This window comes from Saccopteryx bilineata, chromosome 1, assembly GCF_036850765.1.
Source record: "Saccopteryx bilineata isolate mSacBil1 chromosome 1, mSacBil1_pri_phased_curated, whole genome shotgun sequence".
Lineage (NCBI taxonomy): Eukaryota > Metazoa > Chordata > Mammalia > Chiroptera > Emballonuridae > Saccopteryx > Saccopteryx bilineata.
In genome coordinates this window covers 54,531,506-54,545,203 of record NC_089490.1, presented here as the reverse complement: position 1 = coordinate 54,545,203, position 13,698 = coordinate 54,531,506, and the positions used below count along the sequence as shown (strand labels likewise).

At 34.4% G+C, this 13,698-nt stretch overlaps 1 pseudogene; it reads right to left on the bottom strand.

Annotated features, from left to right (window-relative positions):
- LOC136319221 (trafficking protein particle complex subunit 4 pseudogene) overlaps positions 1–3,391 on the bottom strand; it is a 38,052-nt pseudogene extending 34,661 nt beyond the window's left edge.
- Positions 3,392–13,698: the final 10,307 nt, after the last annotated feature.

Below are 13,698 nucleotides of genomic sequence, written 5' to 3'. Positions count from 1 at the left end.
AGCCAAGCTCAGACCAATCAATACAGACTATGACCCTGACTACAATCCTAACTCCCTTAGTCACCATGATGAATGATATCTCTCCCCTGGACGCCACCAGGAAGCCAAGTCTGGATCATTAGCTCCCCTGTCTCTATGCATGAACTAATTCCTAAAAATAAAACCTTAGTTTTTGCAGCAGGCTTCTGTTTCCATCTTATTGGACTTTGATGCACTCAGGCAAATGAACCCCTTTTAATTTGGTAACACTGACTCCCTAAGAGCTGCTGTGTATATTTCCCCAAGCTGTTATTTTACTTATAATTTTTCTTTATTGTAATTTTGCTCTGTTATTATTTTGTTAATATACGACTATTATAATGTAAGTGCTAATGAAGATAAGGACTGTTTATTTTATTAACCTAGCATAAAACCTTTTATACTGTTTGTTTGTTGAATGATTTAAAATGTCATTTTATTTAAATCTCTGTTCAACTTTATTATTCTCTGCATTAAACAATTGGATTCTGACTTAATATGATTGAGAGACATAGTTTTACCTGGAATGGTAAAATGATAACCTTTTAACACTATGGTTCTCTAATGAGGAAAATATTTTATTTTTTTCAGTGACTTTTTCACTTACTTTGAAGAAAATTTAATAAGATGTCTAACAACTACAACACCTTGTATTTTACTTGAAATATATGATATTATACTTGTTAGAATGAGTACAAATAAGATTTTCTGTCTAACTAAACTCAAATGGTCATATTATTTTTTTCTTTTTACCTGTAGAAACAAATGATGCCTGCTTATTTGCCAAAGCCATGTCATTTATCTTTAAACCTCTCCAAAGCAGGGAAAGATTCTAGAAGTGTTGCATATGTACTTGATTCAGACAAGTACAATGGATTCCAATAACTCCAGCTATTTCCCATACCAAGATTCCTGTCCCAACCTATTTCTTTCCAGGTATACAGTCATTGTGTTTATACTTATTTTAGTATGACCTCAAAGATTTGACATAGTCTTTCTTATAAGGACTCAAGTACATATAAATTCCATTTCTTTTAAAGTCTTCTAAATCAACTACCCCAGAGTAACTCAAATGATGAGAAATCAATGATGAAGTTTTTTTCAATTAGCACCACAAAATGAAAGTCTAAATAATTCTACTCTGACCATAATAATTGCTGGAAAGACTTCTTCTGGAGTTATCTTAAAATAAAACACATACAAAAAGATATCTACTATTACTTTTTTTTTCTTCTGAAGCTGGAAACGGGGAGAGACAGTCAGACAGACTCCCGCATGTGCCCGACCGGGATCCACCCGGCACGCCCACCAGGGGCGAGGCTCTGCCCACCTGGGGGTGATGCTCTGCCCCTCTGGGGCATTGCTCTGCCGCGACCAGAGCCACTCTAGCGCCTGGGGCAGAGGCCAAGGAGCCATCCCCAGCGCCCGGGCCATCTTTGCTCCAATGGAGCCTTGGCTGCGGGAGGGGAAGAGAGAGACAGAGAGTAAGGGGGGGTGGAGAAGCAAATGGGCACTTCTCCTGTGTGCCCTGGCCGGAATCAAACCCGGGCCCCCCGCACGCCAGGCCGACGCTCTACCGCTGAGCCAACCGGCCAGGGCCTCTACTATTACTTTTTGAAAACATGCTGACTAAATGAGGAGAGATTGCTGATTCCAGGAAGGTGCTGTTAATAAAAATAGTGCTTTTAATTTTAAAAATATATTTCTATTTCACCTGGTTTCACAAAGAAATTGGAATGTTTATTTTTGTTTTAATTACCCATTGCTGGCCCTGGCTGATGGGCTCTGTGGTAGAGCATCGCCTGGTGTTTGAACATCCCAGGTTTGATTCCTGGTCAGGGCACACAGGAGAAGTGACCATCTGCTTCTCCACCTTCCTTTCCTTCTCCCTATATCTCTCTTCTCCTACAGCCATGGCTTGGTTAGAGCAAGTTGGCTCTGGATGCTGAGGATGGCTCCATGGCCTGCCTTAAGCACTAAAAATAGCTTGGTTGCCAAACAATGGAGCTACACCCCCTGTTGGGCAGAGCATCACTCTGTAATGAGCTTGCCAGGTGGATCCCATTCAGATGTATGCAGGAGTCTATCTCTCTGCCTCCCCACTTCACACTTAAGAAATAAATAAATAAATAAATAAATAATCCATTGCTGCATAACAAAACATCCCAAAACTTAGTGGCTTAGGACAACAAAAATTTTCATTTTGCTCATTAGTCTACAAGTTCACATATCATGAGATGACTTGCTTTTGCTGTGTGTGACATCACCTGGGGACTTTGTGGTTCGACTACGGGCTGCAATATCTACTACCAAGATGACTTACTCATGTGCCTGGAAAGCTGCTCTGGATAGCAAGCCAGCAAAGACTGCAGACCTGGGGTGTTGGCTCCTCTCCCCAAGGCTTTGCTTAGACTTTTCCTCACAGAATAACATCTAAGTTCCAAGAATAAACATCTTGAGAGAGCAAGGGAGAAGTGCATGGCATTTTTATAACCTAGCATCTGATGTTACATGGGGCATGTCTGTTTAGTAATAATTAATTACCATCCAAGTTCAAGGAATAATAGAATGGATCCTATCATTTGATGGGAGTAGTTTCAATTTCAAATTGTAAGAACAAATGGGATGGAAACTATTGTTATGCCCACCTTTGTAAAGTACACACTCTGCTCTTTAACCACACAATTAAAAGTACAGTTATTCCTCTCTTAAGAGTCTCAACATCAAAAAGTCACATCTATAAATCTTTTTTATATCTTAAACTCCTTGTGAAATTAATTTAAGAATTCCTGTATTGGGATTCTTAAAATCTCAATATTAAATAGAGAGAATCTATGAGATGTATTAAAGCTTCTTAGAGAGGCTTCTATAAGTTTCTGTGAAGTATTATTGCTTTAGAGATTTTTGATTTACTAGAGAACTTTATAGTCCAGTTCTGAATTTGATCTTTGCTCTGAAATCATTTCTTAATGTGAAGATTGAGTGGCTGAGAATGAGAAAACATTTTATTTTTGAACTCAGAAGCTTCCAGTCTCTCTATATTTTAAGTTTATTATTTGGCTCCTCTCTCGTATTTTAATCATACATAGTAAGATGAAGCCAGATGTCACTTGGCTAGATCACTAAGTTGATTTCCTCTTTTCACCTTACTGCAGGAATAGTGTTGCCAAACTTTCCACATCCACATAATAAGGTGCCCTTTTCTGGTGGTACTAATAATATTTCCCTTGCTTTTCTTGAATATCTCACCCTCAGTCTCCTCAAGTCTTTTTTTCAGTAAACTCTCAAAGTTCTTAAGAGTGTCTTCGAAGTCGTCTCGGCTTCCCAAAATCTTTTGATTGCAAAGCCAACACCACGGTGTTTTCTTCTTCATTTTGTCACTTTTATTTATTTGTACTGAATTTGTCTTATTTTTTTTCAGGTCTATTTTCATAATTTATCAATCTTTATGTAGATCAAAATTATATTCAAGTTCAACATTTTTGAATTAGACTATTCTTCTTTAGACCAAAGCATCAACCCTTTCTTTGCTGCATACCTGTGGTTTGGATTGGGCTGGCATTTTCTTTTTCCTTACTGTATAGTCGCTGCCTAAAATTTTACTGTTTCTTAGAAGTAAGTTTTGTTATTCAAGCACAATACTAAATCTCTCCTATCAGGGTTACTCTGCTTTTAATGACTATTAGAAAATATGTTTTGAGGCTTTACTGAATTCTAGGCATTGTTTTAGGTGTTAGAGCTAGATAGGTAAATAAAGTAAATGTTTTGGGCACAAATCTCAATCTGCTAACTCAGAAGGGCAAAGAATATAAAATACTTAAAAAAAAGTTTATTAATTTAGTGAATTGTTAATTCACTAAAAGTAACAGTACTAAGCTCATTACATGTTAAATAAACATCATAGTTTATGAAAAATAGCTCTATTTCCTAAGCAAAACACAGTTAGGAAAGACTCTTAGTCTTTCCTGGTTGTTATAATAGAACTGAGTGTATTTATGCAAAACAAATATTTATTTCTCACATTTCTGGACGGTGGGAAGTCCAAGATCAAGGTGTCAACAGATTGGGTATCTGGTAAGAACCTGTTTCCTGTTTATAGATGACCATCTTTTTACTGTGTCCTCATCACAGCAGAAAGGAGAAGAGGGCTCTCTAGGATCTCTTTTCAAAAGGGATTACTTCCATAAGTGATGGTTCTCCTTTCATTACCTAATTAGTTGTCAAAGTCCCCACCTCTTAATACCATCATTTTGAGGATCAGGTTTCACTACATATGAATATAGAAGGGACACATATTCAGTCTGTAGTATTCCAGTCTTGGCCCCCTAAATTCATGTCTTTCTCGCATACAAAATACATTCATTTTAATACATGCACACACCACTCTGATAGGATGTTTCTTTTCAGGATACTGTGTTATTTTCTTATATCTTTTTCTGGTTTTAGTATGTGGGTAATTCTAGTCTCACAAACATTTGTAGCAAAAATTTATTACAAGAATATTTTTTGTTTTTGTTTTTAAATCAAACATTTAATGTATTGTTTCCAAACTATTTTGATAAATAAAGCTTTCTGAAAGGTCTTTGTGTATTGTAATACAAGCTCTGTAGAGCTCTTTTAATATAGGCCTAAGAGCTCAAATTCATTTCTCTGGCTATATATTTTATACCTTATAATTATTAAATGCTATTTCATCTCTAGTATAGACACTTGATTTTGATATAATATGTGAAGTTCTCTAAATGTTTCCATCTTAAAATCTGGCTTCTCTAAATTCTACAAAACACTACATAGAATTATGATGCACTAAGATGGTTAATGAGGCAACTTCTCTTTGTAAATGTCACTGTTATAATCAGACTTTAGAAATGAGGGAAATGGAAAATAATGAATTACTATCAATCAATTGAACTTATGAATACAAACCATAAAGCTTAAATGCTATAATGGCAAAATCTCCTTCCACATGATTTGGGAGAAAATAGAGATAAAATATAGCACTACTAAAATATGATCAGATTAAAAACCCTCTATGAAACTCCCTTTCTGTTTGATGGAACAAACAAGATCTTACAAAGTAATGATCTACCTAAGGAGCACTTTTGAGAATGACATTGTAAAAAAATTATGCATTATTTTTTGAGTAAATTCCATTATAAAAAATCTATGAATACAGTAAAATATTATAGTCAAGTAAATAAAGTTTTAAGAAATTCAAATATTTTTGTACAAAATGATTACCTCCCACAATTTGTTTCTGGTGATGGAAAAGCTGAATTAGACCTTTGGAAAGTAACTGAAGTCATGCTGATCCAAATATGTAACAAATCCCATTTCATTTGCAGCAAGTCTCCCGTTCTGTTCTATTCATTTAAAGGGTGACCTTTACATTCTTTCTTGTAAAATGGGAAAATATGAAAGATTATGCTCAGTCTTGTGTTAAGTGACAAAGATTTTGGACAGTCTAAGGCAGCACATTTTAAGTGTGATCTAGAGAACCCGGGTGGGTCACAAAATCCTTATAGGATTCAAGAGTTCTCCATTATAATGTTAATGGAATGTTTATATTTCTACTCTCATTCTCTCACAAATACAGAGTTTTATCAGAGGCTTCAAATATGTAATAATTTCAGTTAATTAAATACAGAACAGGTTTGGGAATCAAATTTATCTTCAATTAAACCAGACATTCAATAGATATACAAAAGTAGAATAAGCAGGTTAGAATGATCCATGAGTAATGGTTAGAGTTGGACACATTAGCATGAAGCCATGGTTAGCTTAATATGTAGATGTGGTTGGTTATAAATAGAAACATTTATAGATATATGAATATACCCTGGTTAATACACATATACATAATTCTTTGCTATGTCAGCTGAGAGGGACTGGAAGCAATAAAACTCTCTTAGCAACAAGCACACCTAACATCCAGATCTTGGTTTCTAATACTGTTCTCCAACACAAAAACCAAGGCTAATTGTAAAAAAGGCTGATTCTAAGACTGAGGCAAAAAATTGTCCCAGGAACTTTTTTTTTACTTTAGATTTTGAGTATTAAGAGTCTTTAAGCAAATGTGAAACAAAATCAGAAGTGATCAAGAGGTCAGCTAAGACCTTTCATGGGTATGATGCAAAATTATTGGCAAAAATAACAAACAAGGGTAAACTGGCCTGATTCTTAAAGCACTAGTGATATAAGGTTGTCTGAAAAAGGCAGTTGGTCCAGAGATTACAGTGTCAAATTGTGTCTGTTTAATATATTCTCTGTTTGTCAAGTAATTAATTGAGTCAACAAATTGGTAGGTGGTTATACATGCCAAGTATTGTTTTTAGAGGTTTTTAATATTATGATGCTTATTGTCAAAAGTCTAAAGAGAAAAAATTTTAAACAATCTTCTTCCATACCTATATTATCTGATCTAATCTCTGTAATCTTTATTTTAACATTGGCAAGTCATCTATTAAAAGACTTTTTTTTTATAATTTTATTTTTTTAATGGGGTGACATCAATAAATCAGGATACATATATTCAAAGATAACAAGTCCAGGTTATCTTGTCGTTCAATTATGTTGCATACCCACCACCCAAAGTCAGATTGTCCTCTGTCACCTTCTATCTTGTTTTCTTTGTGCCCCTCCCCACCCCCTATCCCTCTCCCATTTCCCCCTCCCCCCCATAACCACCACACTCTAAAAGACATATTTTTCTCATATTAACATCCCTAACATCAAAATAGTCCAGACAACAAATGATGTCTTAGAATTCTGTCAAAATTATTTGGTGATGCTTCATCTTTCCTTAGTGTTATATAAAATTATGATTAATCTTAAAATCAATGACATTTTAGATTAGATAAAGTACAGCATGTATATCTTCTTTGAAATTTATTTTTTAATTTAAAATTAATATTTCATAAAATGAATAGTAAATTCTCATCCAGCTATTGATTATAAGAAACTTGGTAGACAGGCTCAGATCTGTGATACCTTGACATTAGCTTCCAACCGTTGATGCCCAATGTCCAAATTCAGCGATTCTAGAAAGAAACAAATACTTCTATGATTGTGCTTGAATCTCTAGGTTCTTCTCAGAGTTTAATGCTCAGTGTTCTACCAGATGAGTTTTGTCAACCTTTATAATAAAAAAATTGAACTTAAAGTTTACAATAATTGCAATGATTAAAATAATAGAAATTAGTGCTTTTTTGAGGAACTAATTGGTCAATATGCTAGGCACAACTACTGAAATTTTTTGGTCTATTCACACAATAACATCGTAAAATAAGTATTATTGATGCACATAAACTGGTTCAACTCCTGATTAGATAGTAGAGCAAGATGTGCAGCTATGCCTCTACCCCTTAATACAATGTGTTACATCCTCCCAGAAAGACACAGGGAAAAACATTCAAATACAAGCAATAAAATAATGGAACTACCAGAAAATAATTAAGTATTAGACTGTGTTCTGCATGAGGGAATTTCTAACATAGATTAGCCAATCAATTATTCCTTTTGATTTAAAGACTGAATTTAACTATCAGTGTGGAGACTAAGGGTAGATCCAAGTAACACAGTAGGGTTAACCGCCTGTAGAAATCTATTCAAATGGAAAAATAATAGAAAGAAACTTATAGTTAATGAGGTAGACAAGTCCCTTAAGGCTACTAAGAAAGATGTCTCAAGTTTGAGTGCTCTAATGAAGAAAATAAACAAAGAGAAAGAACCACCAACAAAGCTCATTACCTTACATATATCCTTAAAAGCTCTTTGCTTTTTGATCTCTCTGTGATTTAAGAGGAGGCATTTTAACTGAGATGGCATGATATTTAAGGGAGGGAACTCAGAGTAAACACTTGTTTTACCTGGCAGAGTGTCAAATACAAATTCCAAATAACTTGCTTGCCTTTATTTCACATATACTAAAACTAACAAACAAACAAAAAACACAATAAAAGGTATAGTGAGCCATCCTATGTTGTTATTGGTCATATATATATGAATCAGTCTTTTTATTTCTTTTAAAGGTATATTATTATTATTTGAGTTTGAAAAGAAAACCATGAAGCTCTTAATATTTGAACTGCTAAAAATAACCAGGTTTCTTCTGCCAGATGACAGAAAGGTCATATTTGTGACGCAGACCTTATGATTACATGCAATTCAAACCTCACAAATGGAAAGGTCAGTGTAATCAGTAATAAACCTTTACTTATGCAAAAATATAGACTAATATGCAGGTGGTTCTCCCCAATCTTTTTTAAACAAGTTGTTAAATATATACTAAACCTTAAAATACATATTTTTGAGATTTTGTCAGTAAGAATAATTTATATTATTTGTTAGCATATGTAGTCATTTGTCTATAAAAAAAGAAAAATAAAAGAAATTATTAGTGTTTAAAAATTAAATTTGCTCTTTACTCATGAAGCCATTACTTTTTCAGAAGGATTCTTCTTTAAAACTATTTATGTGTTTAATTTCCAACATAAAGAAACCATAAAGGATTTCTAAAGATTTAAGTAAAAGACTCTACCTAGGCTGACTGTATATTATTTTTAGGTTTTATTTAAATGATTGAATTTACTCTGAAATACATTGTCATAGTAGAAAGGTATTATATTTCAAAGTACATTTATCTTTCACTGTTTACTCATGATGTCTTCATATGTACACAATGCAATGCATATAATGAACCATTATAGCATTTTACAGAATGTCAAAACAAAATCCCTTAAGACTATCTCTTGACATAAAGTGAGGGTTTTTACATGGTTCTGTGTTAAGGCAATGAGTGTATGTTTTCAATAGTCTCGTGTAAAAGTGGATTGCTTTTGCTTTTACTTATTACTATATTTTGGGAACTCATTTTCCAGATCAATAACCGCATACAAAGTGTCATGAGCTGTGTGGATCTTTCCAGTGGAGATATGTAGTATGCCAGCTGCCGATGGCTAGTTTAATATAGCTACATATTAATCTACCATCATTCACCATAATCAATCTGGTTTTTGCAGAAGACAGGTAGGTCAGTGACTTTAACTGAGAAGTGGTAGATATCATGTCCTCTACATTCATTAAGATGTTGATAATTCCTCCTGAAATTCTATTTTATTTTAACTGTGGTTTGAAAGGGGCTTTTATAATACTGGTAGAAGAACAAGAATGAGTTTTCTGCCAGTTGCAAAAATATATGCACTTAAGGATGAGGGAAATAAATACAGGGTGGAGTTGCTGACCCACTGAACTCACTCAATATGACATTAGTTATAAAAATTCTTCAAAATATAATCTATTTTTTTCTGGAAAAAAAAATATCTGTTTCTGTTCTTGGATTGAATTGACATATGACTCTTGTTTATGACCTGGAGGCAATGAGGGGTGGCAGAAATGAGTTGCAAGGAGGATATTCATTATCCCTTAGCTAAGCTTTTCTTTTTTTCTTTTTTTTTTTTTTAAGTGAGAGGAAGGGAGATAGTGAGATGGACTTCCACATACACACTGACCAGGATCCACTTGGCAACCCCTGTCTTGGGCCAATGCTTGAATCAACCAAGCTATTTTTAGCACCTGAGGCTGACCCACTAGGATCAATTGAGCTGTCCTCAGTGCCCGAAGGACACACAAACCAATCAAAGCACTAGCTGTGGGAGAGGAAGAGAGAGAGAAAGGGGAGAGGGGAGGAGAGAAACAAACATTCACTTCTCATGTGTACCCTGACCAGGAATAAAATCCGGATGTCCATATCCACTAAGCAACCAGCCAGGGCAAAAAAAAAAATCACTAAAAAAAAAATTATATAGCTCCAAGTCCACACTTCTGGGTGAAATATATATTTTTTCCAACTTTATTGAAATGAAATTGACATAACATTAACACATACAAAGTATTTTATACATGTATAAATTACAGAATGACAAAAAATGTTAGTTAATACATTTATTACTTTCACATAATTGCATTTGTATGTGTATGTGGTGAGAATATTTATTCACACTCTTAACAACTTCTAAATATATAGTCACCATATTGAATATTAGATTTGCAGAAGTTTTCACCTATAACTGGTAGTTTGTACCCTTGGAACAATATCTCCCCATTTCCCCACATACTCCAGCCCCTGGAAACCATCATTCTATTTTCTGTTTCTATGAGTTTGGGTTCCCTTCAAGTTCCATATATAAGTGAAATGAAATAGCACTTCTCTGTCTGACTTATTTCACTTAGCATAATACCTCAAGGTCCATCTATGTTGTTGCAAATAGAAAAATTTTCTTCTTTCCGGCTAAATAAATTCATATATATAATACATATATAAAATCATGTATAGCCCTGGCCGGTTGGCTCAGCGGTAGAGCGTCGGCCTAGCGTGTGGAGGACCCGGGTTCGATTCCCGGCCAGGGCACACAGGAGAAGCACCCATTTGCTTCTCCACCCCTCCGCCGCGCTTTCCTCTCTGTCTCTCTCTTCCCCTCCCGCAGCCAAGGCTCCATTGGAGCAAAGATGGCCCGGGCGCTGGGGATGGCTCTGTGGCCTCTGCCTCAGGCGCTAGAGTGGCTCTGGTCGCAACATGGCGACGCCCAGGATGGGCAGAGCATCGCCCCCTGGTGGGCAGAGCGTCGCCCCTGGTGGGCGTGCCGGGTGGATCCCGGTCGGGCGCATGCGGGAGTCTGTCTGACTGTCATTCCCTGTTTCCAGCTTCAGAAAAATGAAAAAATAAATAAATAAATAAATAAATAAATAAATAAATAAAAATCATGTATATAAACATTGTATATCTGTAATGATGAGCATCTTTTCATGTATTAATTGCCATTTATATGTCTTTTTGGATAAATGTCTCTTCTGGTCATCTACTTATTTTTTAAATTGAATTATTTGGGGTTCTTCTGGCTTGAGCATGGGCTCACCAGCTTGAGTGCAGGGTCACTGGCTTGAGTGTGGGATCATAGACATGACCCCATGGTCGCTTGCTTCAGCCCAAGGTCGTTGGCTTGAGCAACAGGTCATTCACTCTGCTGTAGCCCTCTGGTCAAGGCACATATGAGAAAAAAAATCAATGAACAACCAAGGAGCTGCAAAGAAGAATTGATGCTTCTCAACTTTCTCCCTTCCTCTCTGTCTGTCCCAAACTATCTCTCTCTCTCTGTATCTCCCTCTGTCTTTGTAGCAAACAAACAAAAAATGCAACCCTAATTCCTTAGGTAAAAGAATTAAAATGCAGAACAAGATCAACATTGCAAAAAGACTAGTACAAGGAATCATATTCTGGTTAAAGAACTATACATTCCAACTAAGGGAGAAAAGGCATGTTTTTGATAGTTCTCTCAGATAGCTAAGACTTACATTTTGTTTTGAAAATGTGCAAACAACCAATTCACTAGGAATTGTATTGAAGGTTTGTTCGTTTTTAAAGTGTAAATCATCCTTGAAAGTTACAGTTCATTTTAACACTGATGACATTTCATTTTAAAATTCTAGCTTGCTAATAATATTTTCCCCAAAATATTCTTTTTCGTGATATTTTGTTTTCTTGTTATCTCGTTCATTAGGAGATTAGTGATATTTGAAGGTCACATTGGCAGGACATGGAGCAGATCATGGAATACATTTGCATTTGGACTGGTGAACTGTCACCTAGGCAGGTGATAAAAAAGAGAGCAAATTAATGAAAACATCTTCACAAACCTAAAGAAGATAAAGTAATGGAAAAGAAAATGTCAAATTGACATTTGCATCTTTACTTTGAATACTTTAATTATCTTTCACTTCTCATAAACATGTCATTTTACATTTCCAATAATTAGATCTCTACACAAAATGTACAAATCTGTTCTTCTAAAATATCTATATGTATTTATTTTCTTCTGAAATATTTTTGTAAATAGTTGTGTGGCATCTCAAACTATTGCTCAAAAGAACTATTATATTTTCTTTCTGATACGTAGTATATTCTGACCATTTTAAACCAATTTTTTGGATTTTAATACATTTAAAGATGTGAAGACTTTATAATAGAGAAAACCCATAAACTGTATTTCATACTTTTATTTATTTATAAGACAACTTTAAGAAATTATATTTTCATATTGTGATTTTTAAATTAATAAAAATATGATACAAAATTACTATTTCCAACTATAGTGGTAAAGTAATTACACCCTCTTTATGAGATGCTAATAGACCAAGGTTTTAAAAAATATTTTTATATATTTTAATATTTTGATAATTTAAATATGTTGCATAATTAACCCACATACAGCAAAAAAAAACCTGATAAAATTATAAGGCAAAGTTGACAAATGTACTATATTACTTGGAGCCTTCAAAACCTCTCCATTAGTAATTAATAAACACAGCAGAGTGAAAATCAGTTAAGAACATCAATGACTTGTATTATCAATTAACTCAATCTAATTGACCTTTCTAGAATAGAAGGTCAGCATAGAATACAAATCCTTATCAACTTGTCATAGAAAATTCACTAAGAAAGATCACATTCTCGGACATAAAACATACCTTAAAAATTTTAAAGCATAAAAATCAAAGTATGTAGGACCTGGCTGTTTAGCTCAGTCAGTAAGAGTGTAGTCTGGAAACAACAAGGTTGTGGGTTGATTCCCATCAGGAACACGTGGGAAGCAGCCAGTGAGTGCAGACAGAGTGGAACAGCAATGAATGCTGCACTTTCCCCTCCCCTCTCACTCCCTTCCTCTGTCTCTCTAATAATAAATCAGTCAATTAAAATAAAAACTAGGCTGTGGCCTGATAGGTTGGTTTGTTGGAGCATCGGTCCGGGGCGCAGAGGTTGTCAGTCTGATTCCCCTATCAAGGCACATGCAGGAGCAGCTCCATGTTTCTATCTGTCTCTCCTTGCCCCTCTCAAAAGAAAAAGAAAAAAAAAGCATGTTGTACGATCTCAAGAAAATTAAACTAGACAGCTGGATGATCTCCAAATATTTGACAATTAAACAATACATTTTTATATAACTCATAGGTCAAATGAAAAGTTAAAAGAGAAATTTCAAAAAATAGTTTGAACTTAAAAATGAGAACACAGCTTACCCAAATGTGTGGTATGCAGTTAAATCAGTTTTTAGAAAGAAATTTACAGTATGAGGGTGTGTATTTAGATTTTTTAAAAGGTCTAAAATTCTATAACCTAAGTTTCTGCCTTAAGAAAATAGAAAAGAAAAAAAATCGAGACTAAAAAAAGGGAAATAAATAAGTAAAAATTAGAGTGAAAAACAAAAAAATAAAAACCAGAAAACAACAAACAAAAAATATCCAAAACTTAGTTCTTTGAAAAAAGAAACAACATGGATAAATCTCTAACCAAGCTAACTCAGAAAAGAAAGGATATAAATTACTCATATCAGAAATGAAAGAAGGGCCATTGCTATTACTTCTGATTCCATGAACATTAAAATTATAATAAAGGAATGTTATAAAAAAACTCTGTATCTATAAATTTGATAGACTATACTATATTCCTTGGAAGACACAGCTATCAAAACTTTCAAAAGAATAAATAGAAAACTGGAATAGCTATAACAGGCAAGATTCATAAAAGAAGAGACAAATAGATCTATAGAAAAGAATTGAGAGCGCAGAAATAGACCTGAAGAAATATAGTCCATTGAATTTTTTACAAAGGCACAAAGATAATTCAATGGA